The 27,930-nt window shown below is 45.4% G+C and overlaps 1 long non-coding RNA gene across 2 annotated transcripts; it reads right to left on the bottom strand.

Moving 5' to 3' along the window:
- Positions 1-7,924: 7,924 nt before the first annotated feature.
- Positions 7,925-26,305, bottom strand: LOC308393835. 2 transcript variants are annotated; one of them, XR_013971035.1, is made up of 4 exons: positions 26,125-26,305; positions 24,422-24,497; positions 8,122-8,288; positions 7,925-8,043 (listed from the first exon to the last, which is right to left on the bottom strand). It is a non-coding gene; the product is annotated as an uncharacterized lncRNA (long non-coding RNA). The 2 variants fall into 2 exon arrangements; XR_013971036.1 differs by lacking the exon at positions 26,125-26,305 and adding an exon at positions 24,621-24,700.
- Positions 26,306-27,930: the final 1,625 nt, after the last annotated feature.

Below are 27,930 nucleotides of genomic sequence, written 5' to 3'. Positions count from 1 at the left end.
CTTGTCATTAATTATGACCCCAAAAAAGTTCAGTTTTATCTTAGTACCTCCTAAAAAGTCATTTAAAAAATAGAAACAGAAATTTCACTGTCAGAATTGTTATGTAGCATTATTTCTGCCATTGCACTTACAGTTACAATTATGACGGGTAGCTACAGTAATATTATACGTGCATTGTGGACACAACTACTACGGTGGTCCCGAGTGGTCAAATGCAAATCAACTTTTGAGAGAACACCAGGAAATAGAGAGACACTGCAGAGGAACACAAAATACAACTAAAGTACAAAAATAACACTTTAAAAAAGAGATACACTTCAAAGATGTTGAGGGTTCATCAGTGTTGTGAGGAAGAAAAAGATGCAGATGAAGCGTTTTAATAGTGAGTCATATAATGCTGTAGCTACATTTTTGCTGTTTAATGTTAGCTTGTCACTTCCGCCACTGTTCCGTGAAGTTATCGTCTCTTTTTTCTATTTACATTGTTTTTTTAATTTAACTTCATTGGTTTTTGTGAGATTTTGCAGCTGCTGTGTTCTTTTTTTGAGAGAACATGAAAAAAATTCAAATGATAAGTTTTTAAAATTTATTAAATAGTTGAAGGTTCAAGTTACACATGGCGCCATAGGCATCCCTCTTTCCTGTATTTGGTCTGGTGTCCGGCTCATGCTTCATCTCTGCTCCAATCACAGGTCTTCTTCCTGTAAAGGAAAACTCCTTCCTATCTCCCTGTTGCTATGCAGTCTAGTAACTTTCCACGGCAGCCTCTCAATGACTTCACATGCATGTGGGTCCTGCGCCACACCCTACACAAAGCACAAATGTGTAATTTAAAGATAAAAAGTAAATTCCTGACACATAATTTTTCTGTTATGCTGTTTTCTTAAGTTGCAGGGCCACCGTACAATACCAACGTTTACTTGTGAAATATTGGTGTAAACAGTTCATGGTTATTGCGACACCCATTGTGGGGAAAAAGATTACCGTTTTTATAACAAGTCTAAGCTAAAATCAAGGAGAATGGCACTGATGTTACTAGCTAGCTGGAAAACAGAAAATTAAAATGACAAGCAAAGTGTACAAAAGTTCAACAGTGCCAAATGCCCCTAAATGTTCACAAAAATCTTCAGTCAATTGGTTCTAAAATCTTTTTTCTCCACATTCACATGCTCCTCGGATGGTCCGAGTAATTTAGATCTGACATCATTCTTCAGACTTCAATGTGCAAGAAAGATGTTGAAAAAATGGAAGCGCTGAAAGCATTTAAACACATTGCATTATTGATCATTGTCAGTATTAACCAACAACAATATGGCGAGTGAGCAAATGTCTCCTTTCTGATTTTCAAGTTAGTTGTCTATTAAATTACTACAGAAAACACTAACGTGCCTACAACTCTGTGCTGCAGGCCCCATTCCATGCATCCCACAGAACGTCATTTTTAGTTCTGATAAATGAGGCCCCGAGATCTTTGAGTGCCTCTGCTGCATAAATCTAATGAGGCAAAAGTGCAATATAGGAGGGAAAAAACAAACAGCTGGGGTTAGTGTCCTACTTTGTGACATCTTCACTACTGATGGCTCAGCTTGTCAGTATCACAGAGTTGGTGCATGTGACTAGCCAGCCACCCAATCTATCAAACCGTTGACTCTTACATCACCCTTAGACAAGCTGATCAACCGCTATCTTTCACAGACTAGCAAAGGGCTGTGTTACTGTCAGCGTGTGAGGAGTGTGAGGAGTTTTCAAGGGCTGATCCGTGTGATTTTCTTTCTTTTTTCCTTTTTTTTTTTTTTTGCATGGCTGCTGCTAGTAAAGTGCACATTTACATGAGGATGGATCATGCAGGGATTAAGATTAGTTTGAACTCGCCTATTAGGCAGCAGAAATAGGGATTTGAACCACCCGTGAGCAAATACTGACAAAAAACGTATACTAAGTACACCAAATCTAAATGAAGACATTCTTGTTTTGCTGATGGTGAACTTTGTTTCCAGATTGGCTTTTTCCTCATTTACAGCCTCACATTATTTACCACCCATCGATTTGCTCTTCGCTCACGTCAGAGCGAAACGATAAAGTCCAAAAGTAAGTCAGGTTTTTAAGATGTCCATAGTTTTTCCCCTACGTCTACCACCGCCACAACCATTCCACATTGGCTCTATTTTTTATTTTTATTTTTTGAGATTTGTTTTGATTTCCTTGACAAACTCTGTTGACAAGAACTTACATTCCCTTGAAGACAGCAGTGGATGTAATAGACCCACACTTTGTGCTCCCTCCTTCCTTCAATCTCTAGCTGTTCATGATATGAGTCCTGTGGATCTATGCAGATGAACCCCACCCCGAATCAACATACCACTTTCCAGCACCGCCCCCACGCCAATCCATCCACCGGCACCCTGTCCTTTATGTTGTAAATATGTCCTGAGGATGTGGAATCCCAAATATCTTCCCTAACCTCTCCCTACTTCCCCCACTGTTGGAATCTCACTGTGTTTTCTGTTTGGCTCCTTGGTTTTTGTCTGTTTTTTGAGACCTTTGCTGCATTTTTCTGTTGTCTAAAGCTGTGGTGTGAGTTGAGGAGATGAAAGAGGTCTTAAAGGAAAATATACAAAAAATGAAGCTTGGATTGAGAAAGGGTTCAAATATAGAGGAAAAAAATCTGATAAAGTTGTCATATTGTCATACTAGAGATGCTTTAGTTTGCTAATTTACTTTCTTTTTTTTCTACAAAAGACTTGGATGAAATTATTTATAAAATGCGTCCCACGAGTCATGACCTTTTTTGGACGTAAAACAAATACATTTATTAACATTTTGTTCAAAAGAAAATAAATATAAATTATGTTAAACATTACTGCTGTTTGTGCTTTTTTCCCCAGTGTCTGTATCATTGATTATTGAAGAGCTGCAAAGCATTTAGTAATGAGAGGAACCAAGAGGAGTGGGTTAAGCAAAAACTGGAGTATGGGAGATGTTTGGTAGGACAGTGAAGCAATGCTTTGTACAAACTTTATACGGTGGGGATGAAGTGCTGCATCCGACGAGGGAGGCAGCTTGCCTATCAGTGGAGCAGAGGACACTGAGGTAGTTAAAAAAAAACACTATTTGATGCCCAAAGCCCTCTACATTGATGGATTTGTCCTGAGTCCCTCAAGGTTCTGGATGTTGTGTGGTGGTCCCAGCTGACGTACCTCTGCAACATCAAACCAAGGTTGGGTACAGTGGCTCTGGAATGTAAATTGGGGCCGTGGTTCCCCCTTTTAACGTCCACTAGGCCTCTAACAAACTAGAAGTTGTTACCTAATAGATTCTTTATTGATCCCAAGAGGGAAATTATAGAGTCACAATACTACCTTTATTACCAATAAGTAAACAACAGAGGTAAAGTAAAGTGCCACAGGCTCAGAGTGAGGACTGTGAGACAGTGCAAAGAGTTTACAGAGTTTCCGTTAGTGTGGCATGGTGATTAGCACTGTTGCCTCATAGGTCCTGAGTTCAATTCCACCACCTGGCTGGGCCCTTCTGCGTGGAGTTTGGATTCTTTCCAGGTACTCTGGTTTCCGCCCACTAACTGCACAGTCTAAAGACATGACTGGCAACCTGACCAGGTTGTTCCCTGACTATCGCCCTATCATAGCTGGGATAGGCTCTAGTGTTCTTTATGGCACCAAGGTTGGATCAGTCCGAGAGAGAAGGAGCTCTGTTGCCTCAGTAGTGTGGACTGGAGCAGGGTTAGATGGCTTGTGATGGAGAGCAGTTTGTTCAGTTTGACTTCCTGCCTCTTGATGACTCCAACGCCTCCAAATTCTGGCCAATGATGGTTCCAGCCTTGTGAATCAGTTAGTTGATCCTGCAGGCATCTCTGGCACTGATGCTGCCTCTCCCAGTAGACGACAGCAACTTGGATGCACTCGCTATCGCAGACTGTTAGAAAATCTCCAACTTCTTGCTGCATGCATTAAAGGATCTGAACTTTCTCAAAAAGCTCATGACTGTTGGTCCTCCAGTCCAGGCTGTCATTCAGGTGATCCTGTAGCTGTCCACTGTTTCCACCTCCTCACCCTCGATTTTAATGGGCCTTATAGTTTATAGGTTTTCTGTTGAATATTTTCATTTTGATATGTCAAAAATAAATAACACATCTGCTAGTTGTGAAGTTCAGAAGAGGGACTGGATGGTGACTGACAACAAGGGAAATCGCACTCCTCATTTTAGCTGGGCAAGTACTGGAGAGGAGATCTGCCCTTTAATCTCAGATTCAGGAGAAACCATGCAAGATGTTTTTCCCCTTGGTAAGGGAACACTGGACCAGCTTATCATCCTCTTGAAGATACCAAAGGTACCCATGCCCTCTGGGTATGGGTGTAACGGCTACATTTAGCCACATATTGCAACATCACTGATATCAGCGCTCGCTGGATAGGCCAAGTATAAATTGTTGATAACGGGACTCTGCCCATTATGGTGTAGCACTTACGTGGAGTTATATACAGTACCAGTGGATAATTACCAAGGTAATGAGTAATTTGGGCTAGTATCAGAAGATTAAGAACGACTCTTATGGTGTGTTCACACCAAACGCAATAGACGCGACCAGAGCGTCAGGTTTACATGTACAGTCAATGGAGAAGCACGATGATGCGCAATTGAGGGTCCCGCGAAAATTCAGAAGCAGATTTGCGTCACGAAAACGCGTCAAAGTAGCGCGTCTGGCGCGTTTATTTATTTATTTTAGGACAGTGCATGTTAATGAACATAAATGTAAAATAAATTACATGAATGTAAACATGCCAGATTATAGCCAAGGGCTAATTTCCATCCGTTGTCCGTAAAACATTAAAAAAAATAGACATAATAATTCATAAAAAAAAATTCATAATTCATTTATAATAAAAACTCCATCACCAAACTCACACCATTCTATTCCCAAATAAAACATTAAAACTATACAACTTATACATGATCACACACTTGATTTGTCCATAACCAGTTTTTAACCTGTGCCTTAAACAAGTTGTCGAGCATTCTCTAATGGATTGAGGACGACTATTCCACAGATGGCCACCCTGGACAGAAAGGACGTTCTGCCCAAATGCTGTCCGTCTGTGGGGTATAAACAAGTCTCCTCGGGTTGTAGCTCGAGTGGTCCTGTCTGAGCTTTCTTTATGCCTAATGAACTGCTTTAGTGGTGGTGGAGCAAGGGAGTGTAAGATTTTATATATTAAACACACTCTTTTAAGTTTCACTAAGTTATTGAAGTTCAGTAATTTATGTTTTTTTAGTATTTAGTATTTATTTATTTTATTGTCATTGTCAAGAACAATGAAATTGCGTTTGGGGCTTCCATACTGTCACGGTCTGGAGGGCAGACCGTGGGGGATGTAGGAGAAAGGACCCAAAACGCAGACTTAATGGAATGAACAGTGGGTTTATTTACAGTGAGGTAATTGTACACCACACATTAAATCTCCAAAAGTGCTCCCTCGACTCCCGTGACGTGTCTTCTCCCAAGTGCTGGTATCCCGTGCTCTCTGCCCCTGTGCCTTCACACACCCCGTGTGTCTTGCAGTCCTGTGTTCCGCTGTCCTCCTGGGGAAAAACACAGACACAGCCGTTATGGCACCAACTCCGGCAGGCATACACTTTAACAACACTAGAAACACTGACATGGAGTCTAACTCAACGATCCTGCGCCGGAGGAAGCTCCATCGCTCTGTTAAGTAGCTCCCCCGACGATCCTGATCAGAAGCAGGTGTGTGGTAAGCTAGGCGTGACCAGCAGCTGGCAGGGCCACACCCATCAGGCCTGCGGGTGGCTGTCCTTCATCCTCCAGCCTCACACACACACACACACACACACACACACACCAGCATGGAACACAAGAGCACAGTGCAGCAAACATACATCCAATACACTAATAACAATAAAGGTCCACACTGTTCACGAACCCCGAGTCCCCGGCACCGGGTCCGTGACAGTACCCCCCCTCAAAACAAAACCACAGAACAACCAACCCAGGGCGGGTGGCGGGGGGTCCAGGACGGAGGGCCCCAAAACCACTCCGCTAAACAGCCACCGACCTGTAGGACGGCAAAACAAGCGGGACCCGCTGCGGGTTAGGCAGTGGCGGCAAAAAAGTTCAGGTGGCCTACCTCTAACCCCTTGATGGAAACGCAGGAGCTCCGGCGGGCGGCCATGGGTCCGGCAGCCGCGGTGGAACGGTTCTGGTGGCCTGCCACGGGTCCGGTGGCGGCGGCGTTGCTCCTCCGGCGGCCTGCCACGGGTCCGGTGGCGGCGGCGTTGTAGCTCCCGCCTCAGCACAACCCATGATTCTCGATGTACCGGCCGGGCTGCAGGACGTGGCGGCCGGGCTGCAGGACGTGGCGGCCGGGCTGCAGGACGTGGCGGCCCCTCCGGCACGCCGACCTCCAGCTCTGGCTCAGCGGATCCCTCCGGACCTCCGAGCTCCTCCGGTGGCAGCGCGGGCTCACCAGGCTCGCTGAGCTCCTCTGCTGGCAACGCCGGTCCCTCCGGCTCGTTGAGGTCCGCCAGCAGCGGTGCGGGCTTCTCAGTGGGTGGCTCGCTGAGCTGCTCCAGCTCACAGTGCTCCTCCGGCATTAGCTCGCTGGGCTCCCCCGGCTCACTGTGCTCCTCCGGCTCGCCGAGCTCCTCCGGCTCGCTGAGCTCTACAGCTGGCGACGCGGGCTCCCCTCGCTCGCTGAGCTCCTTCGGCATGCTGAGCTCCTCCAGCATAAGCTCGCTGAGCTCCTCCGGCTCACAGTGCTCCTCCGGCATTAGCTCGCTGAGCTCCTCCGGCACGCTGAGCTCCTCCGGCACGCTGAGCTCCTGCTCGGGCATGCTGAGCTCCTGCTCGGGCATGCTGAGCTCCTGCTCGGGCATGCTGAGCTCCTCCCGCTCGCTGAGCCCCTGCTCGGGCATGCTGAGCTCCCGCTCGCCGAGCCGCTGCTCCCGCTCTCTGGGCTCCGGCTCGCAGGGCTGCACGGCTGGCTGTGTGGGCACCTCCCGCTCCCTGAGCCCCTGCTCCGCTTCGCTGAGCAGCTCCTCCCGCTCTCCGGGCTCCTGCTCCGGCTCGCAGGGCTCAACAGCTGGCCGTGCGGGCACCTCTGGCTGCGCTTCAGCCACAGATGGATGATCCGGAGGCGAAGATGGTGATGCGGTGTCCGCAGGTGGGGATGGTGAAGGTAGAGCCGGTGAAGAAGATGGCCGAGGGGTGACTGCATGCGGATGGGATGATGACGGCGCTACAACCGCAGATGGTGAAGCCGCCAGTGGCGTGGAGACTGCTGAATGAGGCCACGCTAGTTGTACTGTTGGCCGGCTTGCAGCAGCGTCAGCGGTGTCACCATCCACTGAAAACAAAAAAGCAGATGGGGTGAGAAATGAAAAAGTGTCCTTATTACTCACCACAGCCGGTTCTTGAGATGTCCGGGAGGGCGGCTGCGGTGAGGAACGCCGGCGGCGCGAACGCCGTTTCCGGGTAGACGTCGGGGCCGGCGTATCAGGCTGAAGAACCTCAGGCTGGCCGAGTGGGGGGGCAGCCTGGATCGGAGAGTGGAGGTGAAGGGTGTTGAGCAGGAAATCCGCCACAATCGGAAAAAGATTGTCCAACACCCAGGGAAAACAAGTCAGTGTTTCCTGCAACCGCTTCTCCACAGCACAACGTAAACCCTCCGCGTGCGCTTCCAGCCACAGTTCACATAGACGATTTACTTTGTCTGTCACCTCCCTCCTGAACCTCTCCGAAAAGTCCGCTGGGTCCATCTGGCAGGATCGTTCTGTCACGGTCTGGAGGGCAGACCGTGGGGGATGTAGGAGAAAGGACCCAAAACGCAGACTTAATGGAATGAACAGTGGGTTTATTTACAGTGAGGTAATTGTACACCGCACATTAAATCTCCAAAAGTGCTCCCTCGACTCCCGTGACGTGTCTTCTCCCAAGTGCTGGTATCCCGTGCTCTCTGCCCCTGTGCCTTCACACACCCCGTGTGTCTTGCAGTCCTGTGTTCCGCTGTCCTCCTGGGGAAAAACACAGACACAGCCGTTATGGCACCAACTCTGGCAGGCATACACTTTAACAACACTAGAAACACTGACATGGAGTCTAACTCAACGATCCTGCGCCGGAGGAAGCTCCATCGCTCTGTTAAGTAGCTCCCCCGACGATCCTGATCAGAAGCAGGTGTGTGGTAAGCTAGGCGTGACCAGCAGCTGGCAGGGCCACACCCATCAGGCCTGCGGGTGGCTGTCCTTCATCCTCCAGCCTCTCTCACACACACACACACACACACACACACACACACACACACACACACACACACACACACACACACACACACACACACACACACACACCAGCATGGAACACAAGAGCACAGTGCAGCAAACATACATCCAATACACTAATAACAATAAAGGTCCACACTGTTCACGAACCCCGAGTCCCCGGCACCGGGTCCGTGACACATACAACCCAAAAAAAAGAAGAAAATAATAAATACCCCTTAAAACCCAAGTGTACATATTTAACCCAGTGTGACTCCAATGCAATAAGACAATCCTTAGCAATAATGTTCGTAGAAATTCAGACAAAGACCTGAGAAACATGACAAAATACAACAATGCAACCCATTCAATATTATTGTACTGTGAGATATGATATCAGATATGATAGTTATCTATTTAAGAAAGAGGGGGGGGGGGGGCAGGAGGGGGAAGAGAATAAAGATATGATGCACCAATGCAGACCAGTTCATTGCTATTAAGAAGTTGGATATGGTTATTGTCCGTGAGAGGGGGGCAGAGAGTTCAGGAGCCTCACAGCCACCACTGTCATGTTAACACATGACAGTGGTGGTGGGAAGTCTGTTTTTAGTCAAGTACTTTTAAACTTCTTTTATAAATGTTTTCAATAGTGTTGTTGGACAAGCAAGTGACCAGGACGTCAAACAATAGTCCATATGAGAGATGATCATTGAGTAAAAATAAGTTTTTGCAACATTCATATTTAAATTATTACATATATGATTAAAATTTCGATTATTACATTTAAGTACCTGGGACACTTTATTTGTGTGACTCTTAAAGGATAATGTGGGGTCTAGAATGACCTCAAGATATTTAAATTCTGGAGCTAATTCAAGCTCTACTCCATCCAGGAATATGTTTGATTGCTTCAAGTTTAAGGGGCATTTTGAAAAATACATGCAGACAGTTTTTGAGGTGTTCAACATTAGGCATGAGTCCTCCAGCCATTAATGCTAAAGCAGCTGTAAGATCTTTTGCCACCTGCTGAACACTATTTGCTTGCGTATATATAACTGCATCATCCACATACATTTGAGCAAATATATTTGGACAGGTAAGTTATTGATAAAAAAAAATTTTTTATCAAGTTACTGATAAAAAAAAAATGCACCACACCAACTTAGTGTGGTACATTTTGTGTATTTGCACGTATCGCGTCTACAGTCTCTCTGTAAATAGTTATATTTTATATATTTGTGTTTAATGTTTTAACAGAACCAATGGATAATAACCAAGGTAATGAGTAATTTGGGCTAGTATCAGAAGACTAAGAACGACTCTTAGAGCTCTGGTACATGAACGGCAGAGGAACCAGACAAACACAGTTGTGTGGCTTAAAAGTACTTTAAAAAATTCTTTTAAAAGGCTTAACATCACTAAACAACACAGAATTACACAGAACTTCAAGCAAAAAATGTTGACCCAAAGTAGCAAAAGAAAAAAAAAAGAAAAAAAAAAAGAATAAAATAAAATTGTGCACAAGTAAAGAATTAGTCTTGGTCCAAATGGTACCGGTGGGGCCAATGACAAACGGGTGTATTGCAATAGAGTCCATCCAATGAGGAGTGTGTGTGTGATTGTCTGTCCTACCGCACTACTTGTACAGTAGATGATTGGAGTCCATCAATGTGCGAATGAATGTGCGTGTGTATGTATATCGTCTCCTAGGATCTTGGGTTGGCTCGCCGTCCAGTGAACACTGGAACACTTTGGGTTCTAGAATCGCTGACCTGGTCTTTGGATTCGTCCCATATAAAAACCTGACCTATCAGCTCTCCCATTAGAACTATACACCTATAAACGTAACCCTTTGTTGTATGACTCGCTCAGAATCTGGGTGCAATGTAGGAAAAGGTTGGGGTTACACTTAATGTCAATTAAAGCACCTATCTGCTCAAATCATATGTTCCCATCCTCCATGATGGACTCTGCCTTTAAAATATGGGAAAGTAATGGCCTTAGAAATATCAAAGACCTTTTTGTAGATGGGATTTTTGCCTCATTCACGCAGCTCCTGAAGCAGTTTAATGTTCCTCTGCAACATTTTTTCCGCTATTTACAAATTCGTCACTTTGTAAAGAGTCGATTTCCTTCATTTCCGGAACTACCTGAGGAAACTTCTTTGGATAAAATTATTAATATAAATGTTCATAAGAGAGGGGCGATTAAAGAAATCTATGCTATACTATTAGATCTTCAATCTCCTTCTCTCTTCATCCTTAAAGCACAGTGGGAGAAAGACCTTGGGATGACTATAACAGATGAGCTCTGGCAATCTTTTCTCCAGAGGGTACACTCTTCTTCGATATGTGCCAGGCATGGGCTCCTTCAATTCAAGGTCCTACACCGATTACATATCTCCAAGGAAAAGTTAGCCAAGTTCTATCCAGGAGCTGACCCTCTGTGTAACAGATGTAAAGCAGAAACAGGTTCGCTCCTTCATACCTTTTGGACATGCCCCAATCTTCATACCTATTGGGTGTCTATATTTAACACTCTGTCAGAGATGTATAACGTTAAATATGATCCTTCTGCTCTAACGGCTATCTTTGGGGTGATACCTCAAGACATCACTTTGCCAAAATGCTAATCGAATTCTATTGCCTTTGCTTCACTTATCGCAAGGCGCCTTATACTTTTAAGATGGAAGCAGGAAGCTCCTCCCACACATGAACAGTGGCTTGCGGAGCTCATGAGGTTTTTACATTTAGAAAAGATGAGATATACACTGGCAGGTTCAACCACCAAATTTCTTAAGGCATGGCAGCCATTCCTGATGTACATGGAAACATTTAAAATGACCACCTTATCATGACCAGATACCATATCTCTATATCGCTATCATAGCTAACTGTACACTGAATGTCCCTTATACATTTTATTTTTCTATTTGTTTGTTGTTGTTTGTTTGTTGTTTGTTGTTTTGTAGGGGTTTCTTTGGTTTGTTTGTTTGTTTTTTCCTTCTCTATTTCTGTTATCTTTTGGGGTATTGTAAATACTGAACAGCAAACTACTGTATGTTCAATGTTTTGTTGTTAACATGCTGCTGTGACTGAAAATAAAATTTATAAAAAAAACAAAAACAAAACAAAAAACCTGACCTATAAACAATGGTCAAATATATGTCACGAACAATTTAAGAATAACTCCCACAAATTAAACTAAAGTAGTGTCAAATTGCAGTGACTACTATTCAGATCAGCTATTGTAGCCCAGCTAGAAAAAAAAAAGAAAAGAAAAAAGAGCAGTGGAAAGTAGTTTTTTTTTCGTGTATGATGTAAACAATTTAGTAATTTCTTTTTCTTTTTTTGTTTAAAGGAAGATGTGGACAAATAAGATTATCTGTTGTTGTTTAACTTGGCCAATCAGCAATGAGTTCCCAGTGACCCTTGCTGTTGACCTTGATCACATGATTTCCTGTGTTGCCATTTCGTTCCTGTTCATACAATGCCATGTGCCAGAGAAACTAATGTTCCCGAAGTTGAATCGCTAGGAGTCAAGCAAGTCTGCTGCAGTTTTTGGTCGTTCAGAGTTTCACCCTGTCATCGGTCAGGTTCGACACACGGACCCGGTCTGAAGCAAGCTCTCATTGAGGAGCGGCGATTCCGGTTCCGGTTAACTGGATGGCGAGCCAACCCAAAAGTGAACAGGATTTGCTGAGGTTTTATTAAAGCCAAAGTTTCGTTCCCATTGAAGCTTCAGATACCTGCAGGACTACGAACTTTCTTCCTCCATCGGAGTGTGGTAGGACAAACGTTAAACAAACTGAATGGGCCCCAACGATCCATCAGTTACCAGACATTATTCACTCATACATTTGACTCAGAGAAAGCTGTATGCGCGCACTTTTATTTAGTTTGTTATTTTGGGGGAAATATTTTGTATTTTATTTTATTGCTTTCATTACATTTGTTGCAACTGCTGTGTGTCAAATATAACAAATTTGTGAACAGTCTATTGTGGTGTGGTCTCTCCTTATTGGTCTTTATACCTTGGGCTCCTGCCGATTCTAGATCTTCTGATACTGGCTAATGGGAGTTCAGTCATTCTTAATAATAATTCGTAAGTTGGGTTACACTATCACCAATTCATTCATCATCATTAGTTCAGTCATGTTGTACAACATTAAAATAGCAGGGTTCAAAGTATCAAGGTTCAAAATTTCTCTGTATCAAGGTTCAATACTTGTTTGTAACCTGTGTGACCAAGTGGTCGGCGGGGTTATGAAAGAAATAATAAAATGACAATGCCACCTGGGGGAATTCTAGCCCCCAGGAAATATGAACTTTGGAAATGAAATGTAATTAAGAAGAACGTTTGCACAGGTTCAGGGATGCACACTGAGGCCGGCTCAATGTATTAACACCATTTTATTTATTAAAAAAAATAAAAACAAAACAACAAAGCGCACTAAATGTAAGGATGTACTTAGAGTAGAACTGAACTGTCACCGGCCTATGGCTCTTCACCCTTTTCAAAGACGAAGCAGTCATTTAGATAAAATATTAGATATTGTTTACCTGTAAATGCACAGAGAGAATTTAGAAATGTAATTATTGTCAAGAGTGAACAAGCACTGATAGTGTAATCTACAGCTGTGGCCAAACGTTTAGAGAATGAGAAGTGTTGTTTGCTTATTTACAAAGTTTGCTGTTTCAGTGATAGTTGTATATCATATCATATCACTTCAAACAGAGGTGATCCAGTAATGCTGCACTAATGAATTAGACTAACTATTCACTTTAGCTAAAGTTATTAAGTTAGCTAAAGAGTTGGGATGCTGTGTAAGCAGTGTTGGGAAGGTTACTTTTAAAATGTATTCCATTACAGATTACAGAATACATGCCCCAAAATGTATTCTGTAACGTATTCCGTTACGTTACTCGATGAGATTAACGTATTGTGAATACTTTGGATTACTTAATATATTATCATGCTGCTTACAACTACGTGAATGTACTATTGCTGTGATTTATTACTGTTACTGAAGGTCCGCGTCTCCGAACTGTAGTAAAGGGACCTCTGGCTAATACGGCGGGGTCCGTGTCGGCTCGTAGCCGAAAAATAGCTTTACTTTGTTGTCTGGGTCAACTTTGCTTGCGAGAGACAGAGAGAGGCGTTGAAAGGCTACTCCAACGGAACTTATTGTTTCGAAGGAAAACATGAACACAGCATACAGTCAAGTCTTAATAGCGTACTTACACCTGGGCTCGTCAGGCACTCTTCTTGGCTGCAGTGGTTATTATTATATTTACATGCTCCCAGCTCCCGTTTCTGCTCGATGACAGCTCCGACTTTTCCTTTTTCTCCCTCGCTCACAGACACATAACGGGTATGGCAGTCCATTCTCCCTGCAGCACGGACTACACTGCCTATGATGCTACATTCTTTAGAGCTATACCTGTAGCATTCTGCCTATTAGCCTAGCACAACAACAACAAAAAGGCCTCTCTCACCCAGGAAACACGCAGAGAGAGAGCGTCCTGATGTAAATAAGTCACTGGAGTTGATATTTTACACCATGTAACCATGGCAACCGTAACGCTGCCGCCTGGAACAACAGAACGTAGCTGTCAAACAAAACCAAACAGTCCTGACCCGCCACAATATGAAACAGGGAAACAGTGTAATCCATTTATTTCAACAAAGTAACTGTATTCTAAATACCACCTTTTTAAACGGTAACTGTAACAGAATACAGTTACTCATATTTTGTATTTTAAATACGTAACGGCGGTACATGTATTCCGTTACTCCCCAACACTGTGTGTAAGACATAAATAAAGCTAAAATACAAAGGTTTGGACACCGTTTTGCATGTTTCCCTACTGTATGGGTCTCTGCAAGCATACAGAGGGGGTACTCTGAGAGGGTCCAAGATGACAACTTTGGAATTCTACTAGAAACAGTCGATCATATTTGTTTGTCAAAGCTGAATTCAGGGCAAACTACGCTAAATTAGCGTTTTGAGCTAACAGCTACAATAAGCATAAAAGTTACCTTACGGCTATCATTTGTTAACATGACGCTTGTCCTTATACATGTAATACATTTATTACCAACCTGAGAGTTTATCCGCTGGTCATTCGATATGACGAATGACTTCTTAAGTCTTAATTCAGCTCAAGACGCTGTAGATTCCCATCAGTAACACTTTCGGTCCGCTAGTAAAACGTAATTCTATTAATCTGCGCTTGAACCAGAACAGGATGTAAGTTCCAAAAAACTGAATTTTGGAACTGAAATTGAATTCTAGAACTGAAACTGAATGGTGAGAAGTGAAACTGAAATTATTCGAGAGCTGAATTTTTAAAGGATAAAATGCAGTTTCAAAGCAAATCAATTCATTTTCAAAATATAAATTCAATTTCAATTTAGTGATGATCATTTTCAAATCAAATCAAATCACTTGTACTTGCAGGTACATTGGTACAGCACATGTGAGTGAAATTCTTGTGTGCGAGCTTCACAAGCAACAGAGTTGTGCAAAATACAATAATGTAAACGAGCAAAATACAAGAATGGCTACATCTGAAACTAATGAATATATGTACAATATATAATAGTATATGCATTTCTGGATGTGTATACTAAATATTTTTCTACGTGTGTGTGTGTGTGTGTGTGTGTGTGTGTGTGTACACATATTTTACAAATTAAATAGAGTAAACAATAAATAAAATATATAAAAATATACAGAGTTGAGACATGTGCAAAACAGTGGCATTACTGTACAGTATGGAGTGCATAATGTTAAAGTTCCAGTAGTGAAGCTGAGGTGTCTATGACGTGTTCAGCAGTCTGATGGCCTGGTGGAAGAAGCTGTCTCTCAGTCTGCTGGTACGGGACCGGATGCTGCAGAACCTCCTTCCTGATGGGAGTAGTCTGAACAGTTTATGGCTGGGGTGACTGGAGTCCTTGATGATCCTCCCCGCTTTCCTCAGGCACCGCTTCCTGTAGATGTCTTGGAGGGAGGGAAGCTCACCTCCAATTATCCGTTCAGAGCACCGCACTACTCGCTGGAGAGCTTTGCAGTTGTAGGCGGTGCTGTTGCCATACCAGGTGGTGATGCATCCAGTGAGGATGCTCTCAATGGCACAGTGATAGAAGGTCCTGAGGATGCGTGGGCTCATGCCGAATCTTTTCAGTCTCCTGAGAAAGAAGAGGCGCTGCTGCGCCTTCTTCACTGTTTTGTTTGTGTGTACTGACCACGTAAGATCCTCAGCCAGATGTACACCAAGGAACCGGAAGCTGCTCACTCTCTCCACAGCAGCGCCGTTGATGGTGATGGGGGTGTGTACTTCTCTGCACCTCCGGAAGTCCACTATCAACTCCTTTGTCTTTGTGACGTTGAGGGTGAGATGGTTGTCTTGACACCAGTGGGTCAGGGCGCTGACCTCCTCCCTGTAGGCCGTCTCATCACCATTGGTGATAAGACCCACCACTGTAGTGTCGTCCGCAAACTTCACAATGATGTTGGAGTTGTTAGTGGCTGTGCAGTCGTAGGTGTAGAGTGAGTATAGGAGAGGGCTCAGTACACACCCCTGTGGAGCACCAGTGTTCAGTGTGATGGGGGATGAGGTGATGCTGCCCAGTATGACAACTTGGCGTCTGTCAGACAGGAAGTTAAGGATCCAGCTGCAGAGGGAGCTGCTCAGTCCTAGATCCTGCAGTTTCCTGTCCAGCTTCGAGGGAACGATGGTATTGAATGCTGAGCTGTAATCTACAAACAGCATTCTCACATACGTGTCTCTCTTCTCCAGGTGTGACAGGGCAGTATGTAGTGTCAGGGCTATGGCATCATCAGTGGACCTGTTGTGGCGGTATGCGAACTGTAGAGGGTCCAGTGAGTCGGGTAGTGCAGAGCAGATGAAGTCCCTGACCAGCTTCTCGAAGCATTTGCTTATGATGGGGGTCAGGGCTACAGGTCGCCAGTCGTTCAATGAGGAGATGGTGGAGGATTTGGGTACAGGGACGATGGTGGCCATTTTGAAGCAGGCTGGGACTACAGACAGAGAGAGGGAAAGGTTGAAGATATGCGTGAACACTCCAGCCAGCTGAGCCGCGCATGACTTGAGGACGCGGCCGGGAATCCCGTCCGGACCAGTAGCTTTGCGTGCGTTCACCTTCCTGAAGCACTTCCGCACATCCTCCTCAGACACAGTGTGCGCACTGACGTCATCCGCGGTGCGCACACTGTCCGGTCTCATGGTGTTCGCTGTGTCGAATCTAGCGTAGAATACGTTTAGATCCTCACACAGAGAGGCCGTGGTCTGCGGTGTGCTGGTTTTCCCTCTAAAGTCTGTGATCGTGTTTAGTCCCTGCCACATACTCCGAGGGTTGTCAAACTGTTGCTCCACCCTGTCCCTGTACTCACGTTTGGCTGCTTTGATCGTCTTCCGGAGTTGGTAATGTGCGTGTTTGTAGTCCGATGTGTTCGCGGAGGCAAAGGCGGTGCTCCGTGCGGCCAGTGCCGCGCGAACATCTCCGTTAATCCAGGGTTTTTGATTTGGGAAGGATTTAACTGTTCTGGATGGGACGACATCTTCCACGCATTTCCTGATAAATCCGCAGACTGAGTCTGTGTACTCATCAATGTCCCTAGCAGCCACGTGAAACATTTCCCAGTCCGCGTGATCAAAACAGGCGCAGACTCTGATTGGTCCGTCCAACAGTGCACCGCCCTCCGGGTTGGAGCTTCCCGTTTCAGCTTCTGCCTGTAGGCGGGCAGGAGCAGGATGGAGCGGTGATCTGATTGGCCGAATGGGGCGCGGGGGAGGGCTTTGTACGCATCCCGGAAAGAGGTGTAGCAGTGGTCGAGTAGCCCATCCGGCTACATCTACCCCCCCTTTTTTGCATTGGCGCCCCAACAATGACTCAAGAAACCTAACACCATGGCCTGAATATGGCAAGCTGAGCATTGGCGACCGGTACAGACTCAACAGGACGTGGCAAGTGATGTACATTCGAGTGCTGACCAGCTGTCGAATGTGCTGTTCTCCGCAAGTGTGGCCCACTCACCTCAGACTGTTCAACAGAGCCTGAGGAAGAACCTGGGGGAGCAGAGGTCAAGGGTGCTACAATCACACTGGGAGTAGACCTGAGCTCCACCGATGGAACTCTAGAGGCATCAGAAAGTGACACCACAGGTGCTACAGGGTGTACCTCAGGGACAAGGAGCCACAACTCGTCGTCACTCAGAGAGGTCTGCTCTGAGTCAGCAGGCACAGGTGGGGGTGGAACCTGTGGACCAGGTGTAGGAGGCCCTAGGCTGACCTGTGCCTTCAACATGTCGCGATGGACATGTCGAACCTTCTCCAAGTCTCCCACGGGGGCAATGGTATAAACAGCCCTGTTCTCTTGGGGTGCCCTCAACACCTGATAGACCACAGAGCTCCAAAGGTCCTGGATCTTGTGCCGGCCACGGGCGCTGTGATCTTGAAGATACACCAGCTGACCGACCTTTAAAGGAACAGGGTGGACTCTCTGGTCATGCCGCTCCTTGCGACGGTCAGCGGCAACCGTGCCCGAGCTCCCTCAAAAGCCACCATTAACCTGGCTTGGTGCTGTACCCAGTCCTGTACCTCTCCAGGCACTGGGTCCTGAACGCAGCCTAGAAGGAAATCAATAGGCAGCCTAGGATCCCTGCCAAACATCAGGAAAGACGGCGACTCTCCAGTGCCCTGATGCGGCGTGCTATTATTTATTTATTTATTTATTTATTTAGGACAGTGCATGTTAATGAACATAAATGTAAAAAAAAAAAAAATTACATGAATGTAAACATGCCAGATTATAGCCAAAGGATAATTTCCATCTGTTGTCCTTAAACATAAAAAATAGACATAATAATTCATCATTCATTCATAATAAAAACTCCATCACCAGACTTACACATACACACCATTCTGTTCCCAAATAAAACATTAAAACTATACAACTCATACATGATCACACACTTTATTTGTCCATAACCAGTAGCAATTATAGCAAAAGAGCACATGCGGTAAGCATGCAGCCCAGTTACGTTTCCAAGATGATGGCAGAGTCCGGAGGAGGTTATGGAGGGTTCGGTTAAACCATTCGCACTGCCCATTACCCGCTAGGTGGTAAGGGGTTGTACGGGACTTGGCTACCTGATACAACTCGCATAGCTGTTGCATCACCAAACTCTCAAAGTTTCTACCCTGGTCAGAGTGGAGGCGGCTAGGAATGCCAAACTTAAAAAAAAAAAAAAAAAAAAAACACTCTGTTAACAGGGCCTGGGCCACAGTAGAGGCCCGCTGGTCCTGGGTAGGGACTGCAACAGTGTATTTGCTAAAAACGTCAGTCATAACCAAGACGTTTTCAACTCCACTACGGGAAGGTTCCAACACCGTGAAGTCTATGGCCAGGATTTCATTTGGCCTTTGCGACCTGACAGCGTTCACAACGCTGAACCCATTGCTTGATGTCAGAGGACATCCCGGGCCAATAGCAACGCTGCCTGACCAGTTCAGTGGTACGCTCAATACCTTTGTGCCCATGGTCCTGGTGCAGCTGCCTCAAGGTCTCAGGCTTCAGAGCCTCTGGAAGAACAAGTTGGAGGGCTTCCTCACCTCCACCTGGACGCAAAATATGGCGATAAAGGATGCCATCCTTCTCCACCAGACGATCCCACTGATGCAGCAGAACCATGACTGGTTTGGGGACCTGACTCCTTTCCTCCGAAGAGGGCGGGGTGTGCCTCCTCCAGTATACCAAGAAATCCTTGAGGAGGGGTCAGCCTCCTGCAAAGCACGAATATCCCCCAGGGAGTGAGATGGAAAGGCCCCAATCTCCAACTGAGTAACAGAGGGCAAAACGGCTGGACGCTGAGCCTGCTGAAGTGATGTTGGGACACGAGTCCCAGGCAACACATCCTCGGCCAAGCTGGAGCTCGTCTCATACTGTCGAGAGAGAGCATCAGCATTCCTATTACTGCGGCCTGAGCGATACTTAATCTCAAAATCGAATGCCGCCAGCTGGCAGGCCCACCTCTGCTCGGTGGCACCCAGCTTAGCTGAAGAGAGGTAAGTGAGTGGATTGTTATCGGTGTAAACCACACACTTCTGCCCCAGCAGGTACTCCCGGAACTTCTTGGCCATGGCCCACTTGAGCGCAAGAAACTCCAGCTTCATGGAGCTGTAATCGTCCATGTTGCGCTCATGTGGCTGAAGACCTCGACTAGCATAAGCCACTGGCCTAACAGCACCTTCTACATCTTGGGAGAGAACTGCACCCAAACCACTGTGGCTGGCGTCAATCTCCAAGATAAATGGGCGCGTAAAGTCAGCATATGCTAGCACAGGTGCAGACACAAGCTTTGCTTTCAGGGCCTCAAAGCTCTCCTCACACTGAGGGGTCCAAATAGCACTCAAACTCTGTCCCGAGCCCTTCTTTGTCTTGGTGCCAGCCAATTTAGCCACCACTTGATGCAGGGGAGCCGCCAACGTGGCAAAGCCCTCCACAAAGCGCCGGTAATAGCTGGTGAAACCCAAAAAGGATCGCAACTCTGACATGGAACAAGGACACTGCCACTTGGCTACTGCGTCAACCTTGGCTGGATCGGTAGAGACACCCTCACAGGAGATTACATGGCCCAAGTAGTTAACCTTCTGCTGGAAAAAGGCACACTTTTCTAACTTAGCCTTGAGCCCCTCTTGCTGCAGCCTTGCCATCACCATCTCTAGCCGTTGCAGGTGCTGAGAGACAGACGAGGAGAACACAATGCCATCTAGGTACAGCAGTAGCGACTGGCACTGCTGATCCCCGAACATCCTCTGCATTAGGCGCTGGAAGGTACCAGGAGCATTGCACAGCCCGAACGGCATACGATTCCACTCGAACAGGCCAAACGGCATGCAAAAAGCGGTCTTGGACTTATCCTGCTCAGAAACTGGCACCTGGTTGTACCTGCTGGCCAGGTCGATGGTAGAAAACCAGCGTGCGCCAGCAAGGGCATCCAGACTTTCTTCGATGCGAGGTAAGGGGAAGGCGTCCTTCCTTGTTTTGCTATTCAGCAAACGATAGTCAACGCACAGACTGAGGCTTCCATCCTTCTTGCGGACCAACACGATGGGAGAGGCATAAGGACTGCTACTCTCCCTAATTACCTGGGCCTCCAGTAGCTGGTTGATATGGGCCCTGACAGCCTCATAATCAGGAGGAATTTGCCTGTACCTCTGCCGGACAGGTGCGTCATCGAGCAGCGGTATGTCATGCAAAATGTGGTTTGTGCAGCCCAAGTCTCCCTCATAAGTGGAGAAAACAGAGCGGTACTTCTGCAAAAGTAACCGTACCTCATGTTGCTCTGACTCAGCGAGAGCAGACAGGTCAATAGTGTCCACCATCTCTTGAGCAGGGCTGCTGGTTGTATGGGAGGAAACTGTAACGGGAAAAGAGTGTTCCTCGCTAACACCAGCAGGGAGGCTAACAACAATAGCTTTGCTTATCACTCCCAAACGGGTCCGCGGGTGGAGAACAGCTTCAGCTGTCCCCACATTGGTGACTGGGATGTAGGCAACGCCCTTATCCACCTGGACCAAACATGGAGAGGCCAGCAACCCACTGGCAACCCGGACTCAGAAGGCTCAAAAAGCACAGCCTGACCTGACAACTGCTGAAAAAAGGTGGTAGCCACCAGCTGCATGACGCCACCAGGTATCCGCACAGCCCGCGAGCCCTGTACCTTAACGGTACCGACAGGGTCCTCTGGGGCTTGGGCTGCAGACTGGTGACACTGATGTAAGGCCTCCAAAACTGGTCTCGGTGCCTGTGACACAGAAGGAGAATTAAACAAGGAGTCACCGAAAGCCCCAAACAGCTCTTGATAACAGCGACGGATTACATTCATTCCTAAAATACCAGGAACAGAGGGTGTGGCACCAGGAGGGTCCTTCACTATAAGGATCCCACAAGAGGGCATTTCCTTGCCACATAGGAGTACACTGAGTTCGGGCTGCCAATGTAAGGGATGGCAAGCCCATTGGCAGCCCGAAGCTGTAACCAATGGCATGACTGAAGGCGTTCTTGTCCCCAAGGGGCAAAATGTGCCAAAAAGAAACTTTCTGTGATGGTGGAAATCATGGACCCAGTATCCACCAAACAAGGGACAGTTACCCCACTAATCAGCACATCTATCTTTGGACACGATAAAATTAGCCTGCCAATCCTATCTTTCTGTGAGCCAGTGAACTACCCACCTGAACTGTGACTCTGCAGCTCAGAGGGCTTTAGTTTTCCGACTGGGTAGCAGGAAGATTATTGCCAACTGCGGCATAAGGAGGGCCTGAATCAGAACCTGCTCTGGGGCGGCGTGAAGCCCGCTCCCCAGTGCACTCCCTAGCAAAGTGTCCTGGCTGCTGACACCAGCGACAAATCACCGAGCCAGCCCGTGAAGGCCGAACACTTCTTCGGGGGTTCTGTAAAGAAACCACTGTCTCAGTGAGCTGATTTAACTGCTCTTGTTGGCGCTTAAGGAGTTCCTTTAGCTCACGCCACTCGGACTCGGGTGTACCAACAGGAGCAAACCTAGGGCTAGTGTGCACTCCACACTGGAAACCATATGCCGATGGGTGAGAATAGCCACGGTCGCGAACACCGCCTGAAAACCCTTCTCTTTCCCATCTAATTGCTTCCCCGCGCACCTCTAACAAGGTGGCAGTAGGCACACGGCGAACGTATTGTTTAAGCCAGGGGTGCCCAATCCCGGTCCTCAAGAGCTACTGTCCTGCAGCTTTTAGATGCATCCTTGTTCCCACACACCCGAATCAAATGAATGGCTTGTTATCAGGCCTTTGCCAAACATGATGGCATGCTGAAGAGGTAATCAAACCATTTGATTCAGCTGTGTTGGAGTAGGGATGCATCTAAAAGCTGCAGGATAGTAGCTCTTGAGGACTGGGATTGGGCAGCCCTGGTTTAAGCTCTCTGCGGAGAGCACTGTCAACAACATGTTCTACAAACTGGTCTCGGAGCAACACCTCTGCGTTATGCATGCCATCAGGTGCACTTTGTTTTACTTGCTCCATCAGAGCCATTAGCGCTAAGGAAAACTCCTGCAAAGTCTCTCCCTCCCGCTGTCTCCTCGAAAAGAAAGCCTGCTGCAGAGTGACATAGGACTGCGCATTACCATACAGTTCCTTTAAAATAGTCAACACCCGAACAGGATCCCCTCGCTCTAAATTAGGGCGAAATTTGATCTCCTCCCTTGCTTCTCCCTCCAAATGGTCAAAAATAAAGAAAGCTTGATCAGCAACAGACAGGTGCCGGGCACGCATGCACGCTTGAACCTCTTCGACCCATTCAGCTATATTGATGCCCGTTCTGCCATTGAACATGGGACATTTACGGTCCCTAGGCACCACCATCAAACGCTCTGTAACGGCGGCCTGGCTACCAACATTTGGTATGCAACCAGCAGTGTTGGGAAGGTTACTTTTAAAATGTATTCCAATACAGAATACATGCCCCAAAATGTATTCTGTAACGTATTCCGTTACGTTACTCAATGACAGTAACGTATTCTGAATACTTTGGATTACTTACTATATTATCATGCTTTTTACAACAACGTGAATGTACTATTGCTGTGATTTATTACTATTACTGAAGGTCCGCGACTCCGAACTGTAGTAAAGGGACCTCTGACTAATACGGCGGGGTCCCTGTCGGCTCGTAGCCGAAAAATAGCTTTACTTTGTTGTGTGGGTCAACTTTTCTTGCGAGAGACAGAGAGAGGCGTTGAAAGACTGCTCCAACGGAACTTATTGTTTTCGGAGGAAAACACGAACACTGTGTACAGTCGAGTCTTAATAGCTTACTTACAACTGGGCTCGTCAGGCTCTCTTCTTGGCTGAAGTGGTTATTATTATATTTACATGCTTCCAGCTCCCGTTTTTCCTCGATGACAACTCGTACCTTATTCCATTCCCCTTTTTCTCCCTCCTCGCGCTCACAGACCCATAACATGTATGGCAGTCCATTCTCCCTGCAACACGGACTACACTGCCCACGATGCTACATTCTTTAGAGCTATGCTTGTAGCATTCTGCCTGTTAGCTTAGCACAACAACAACAACAACGAAAAGGCGCTCTCTCACCCAGGAAGCACACAGTCGCAGAGAGAGAGAGCTTCGCCCTGTAACCATGGCAACCGTAATGCTGCCGCCTGGAACAACAGAACGTAGCTGTCAAACAAAACCCAAACAGTCCTGACCCGCGACAAAATGAAACAGGAAAGTACCGCAGTGTAATCCATTTATTTCGACAAAGTAACTGTATTCTGAATACCACCTTTTTAAACTGTAACTGTAACGGAATACAGTTACTCATATTTTGTATTTTAAATACGTAACAGCGGTACATGTATTCCGTTACTCCCCAACACTGGCAACCAGCTGGTGCGAAGGAGGCCGACGCGGCACCACCACCAGACTCGAGAACAGCGCCCCCATCCCGGCGCAATTGCTCATTATCTGCCTTTAACTGCGCTACCAAGTCTCCAAGTTGCTGCAATTCTTCCTCCATAATAAATTTTGACCAAAAAAAAAAAAAAAAAAAAACAGCAAGGTGCTAAAATCCTATTACTCTTCCTCCTACCTGGATACTGCTGTCTTGTCTATAATCACACTCTAAAACAAATAGAGCCTTCAAACAGGTGAACTGTGATCTTTGCAAAAAATAAAACAATTTAAAACATCTACCTCAAATGTGCATCCTGTCGACCAACGCCAAGTATGTGACCAAGTGGTCGGCGGGGTTATGAAAGAAAGAATAAAATGACAACGCCACCTGGGGGAATTCTAGCCCCCGGGAAATATGAACTTTAGAAATGAAATGTAATTAAAAAGAACGTTTGCACAGGTTCAGGGATGCACACTGAGGCCGGCTCAATGTATTAACACCATTTTATTTATTAAAAAAATAAAAACAAAACAACAAAGACTGTCTAAAATAGTGTCCTAAATTACAACAAAATAAACATACAACTGGGATTTACCAGCAGCGGTGGACCAAAAGAAAACCACACACAAAAAAAACCCAAAAAAAACAACTATAGTCTCTTTACCTGGTGCTGTACAACAAAAGTGTGGAAAACGACCCGCCACCTAAGGTCCCACGGCCGCTGGTAGATCCTCAGTTCACTGAAATAAAAGCACAAGATATACACATTAAAAAGGATAAAAACATGGGACATAAAAAGGCTCTCTATATACTAAAAAATGAAATTAAAAGAAAAACGGAGACCTGCAATAAAACACACCCACATATACACCACAGAGCACAGATTGGAAATACTCATGCTCTGCGAGCCAGCCCACAGCTGGTGCTGGTTCCGATTGTCCGTAGCCCTACTCTGTCTCGCGCAGCTCTCCACAACTGGGAGAGGGAAAGGGAGAGGCGGTACCAGCTTTTGTAACACCAGCCCAATATGCAGCTGAAGATCGCCCCGACCAGCCGCGAAAGCTGGAGTAAAACGATAGTCCAAAAAGGGGCTTAACGTGAGACCCGAAGCCTCCAGGGGCGAGGAGAGGCCAGCAGCAGGAACAAAACTGGACGGCCAACAGATCGGAACACAAGATAAAACAGGGCAAGACAAGACAGCAGCTAGGCAGGCGTCTCGACTCTTTGCTTAAAATCAGGCGGTTGGTCCCTGAGAAGGTGCAGCAGCAATCAAACCCTACAAACAAAAAAAGGCAAAGATAACCTTAATCGTCTCTAATTTACAAATACTAGCAGCTATAATATAAGCGGCTTACCCCAAGACTGAAGGCGCTGTACTGTACGGTGGACGCAACTCGCGTCTCTCCACCACAGCTGGAGTAAAGAAAAGAGAAACAGCCGCGCTGTAGCGGGCCGCAGAATTATGACTACTAGTTATCGACTTTTGAGAGAAATCAGAGGTCGAAAGGAGGCCTACCTGTAGCAGTCACACAGTGCGATTGTATCGGTAAATTAACCAATAGGCCAGCATTTATTGCCGTATCGCACCAGAAGCTCGGGAGGAATGATCCAACAAAAAAACCGGCTTCCCTTTATACAGGTAAACACCACCCTGTAATCAATATGCAGGTGGGTTCCTAATTAACCCAATCACACGATACAAGGAGCGAGTGCAGCAGAAAGAGAGTGAGGGTGGTAGGGCGAGCGAGAAAGAGAGAAAAAGAAGGGCGAGTAGCCCATCCGGCTACACCTGCAGTAACATTAAAGATTATCTACAAGGCTTCAAACATTCAGGAATTATAGTCACCATATAATTCACTTTTCATGGTAACATGATTACATCCATCAGATATAAACTCACTGCATATATATAAAATCACAAATAAATAAGTATATTACCCCTTTTAAGAGATGGAGCAATACACAAATGCTTATCAGAACTGAACAAAGTGCACATAATTTCAATAACATGTAAACACAAGGACTCAGTCCATGAATAGGAGTATTAAAATAGATGTGCTTAATCCCGCTTGTACCATAGGCCTACAAGTACAAGTGGGAATACACTAAAAATTACCTCCAAGTATTCAATACTGAGCATTGTAATATAACTGAGTGACATCAAAAAATTAAGCAGGAAGCAGCATGAAGTCTGCTTACAATATCTCTCATAAACTTATTTTCAGCTGCTTTAACCATTTACAGCTTTTCACATGTTAATGACTTGGTTAACGATATAACTAGCACAACAACAGTGCGTTTCAGAGACACCCAACAACTGTAACCCACTCGATACATCACGTGTCTAATTAGCCACGTTTAGCTTACCGCTGTCGAGTGGATGCTCAGCGTTTCCGGCTTCGCTCTGTCCTCTATGACAACAAGTGCAAAACCATACTTTGTGAACAATATCAGTTTAAAGTTGTTGTCCTTTTTTTTTCTTTTTTTTAAAAAATAACTTGTGAGAGATTAATTTAACAAGAGATTAATAACAAAGTTTTAGCCCGGCTGTTCTGTTCGGCTGTAGAACCAAGAGACTGAAAACTTGGGAGCTGGTACTAAGGAGGGACAAGAGCTACCTAGAGCTTCACCGATTGGCTGACACGCGAGGAGTGGAGCTCATCAATCCTCGGAGAAACTTAACCCTTGTTTAACCAGAACAAATATATAAATCCGTGTCCCTTTTTTTGTTTAAGTAAATATATTAATTTCACTTTCATTATACAAGGACAGTAAGAACAGAAACAATGAACATTAAATGTTTTACTTTTTCTTCTTTTTTGTTTGAGATGATTTTAGGAACTGGGTTACAATGGGTTTTCTGCTTTTCTCTGAAAAGTGTAAAAAAGTGTAACCAGATCATGTCAACTACTTTTACTAAAACTCTTACCCCGAATGAAATAAAAAGTTTTTGTCCTGCCTAGCATGGTGGTATTATGTCAGCCTTGCTAACCTTCCATGTTTAGTTACAGCAGCCTCTAGTTGATGGAGTCAGAAACAGAAGGTTTGACACCCAATCATAACTAACTGAGTGGAAGTAGCTTACAGGTTAATTGTAGTAGCACCTGGACATGTTGAGCATGTAATATTTGTCACAAACTGGCTCAAAGTAGTTGACAAGTAGGGAGTTTGTGACCAAGGGTTATACAATAAAACTAATTGAGATTCAGTAATTTCCTGTATTATTTTGTGTTGTATAAAAATTGAAAAATGGTGCTTTATTGATAATATGGTTGCAGGGATAACTGGGACAGTTTCTCAGACTGACCAGTAGAGGGGAGTACAGCTTCACATTTGGGAGTTTCACGCCACAGTGAACGCAATCTTGAACCTACTATATGCCTCGTCACACCTCAGCCTGAGCATCAGTCACGTTTCACTTCCACTTGTTCTGATGAAATTTTCTATTCTTCAGTCTACCTTTGCGCACGGGGGCATTTTCTCCCCCTCAGTGTAACATCAAGTGTAAAATTCCAATTTTTCCACTAGTGTCAGAAACAGGTTTCTCACTTGTGGGTTTTATTAAATTTAATGAAGCCATTATTCTCAAAACAGGCAAAATATCTGAGATAAAGTTAAATTATGTCATGATATTGGCAGGCTTTACAGCCCACTGAGAAAAGAAACAATGAAGAACTTAAATGAACTCTCTCAGCTCTCTGTGTTTGGGTCAAACAGACATTTTAAAGAGGGAAAAATCCAATGGAAGAGTACACAGTCTCACTGGTAATTCAACACCAGTCCAAGAGTCACTTTGAGAAAGCACTGGGAGAATCACATTGTATTATGCATGTATTACCCTGTATTAGCCACAAGGGGGAACCATAGCACCAAGTTAAATGAGCAGCTGTCAGTGAACTGCCTAGCAGAGTTTAGCCATTGTCAAGCATTGTAATGTGTGAGATTGGAAAAATACTGTAACAGAATAATGAAATATGTGTTAAATATTATGAAATAGGTGAAAAACTAGAATCCAAAAGAATCCAAGTGATGCATCACAGAATTTGAAGATGTAAGATAAAGCATCCCACATAAAAAAGCAAACACACGGAATAGTGTGTCTACATCAAGTATCTACTGTACATACTGTACATAACGACATGACATAAAAGCTGCTACTTCATCTTTACTGTA

Source organism: Rhamphochromis sp. 'chilingali' (genome assembly GCF_963969265.1).
Source record: "Rhamphochromis sp. 'chilingali' genome assembly, chromosome: 3".
Classification (NCBI taxonomy): domain Eukaryota; kingdom Metazoa; phylum Chordata; class Actinopteri; order Cichliformes; family Cichlidae; genus Rhamphochromis; species Rhamphochromis sp. 'chilingali'.
The sequence above is the reverse complement of the archived record's forward strand: the minus strand, read 5'-3'. Positions and strand labels throughout refer to the sequence as shown.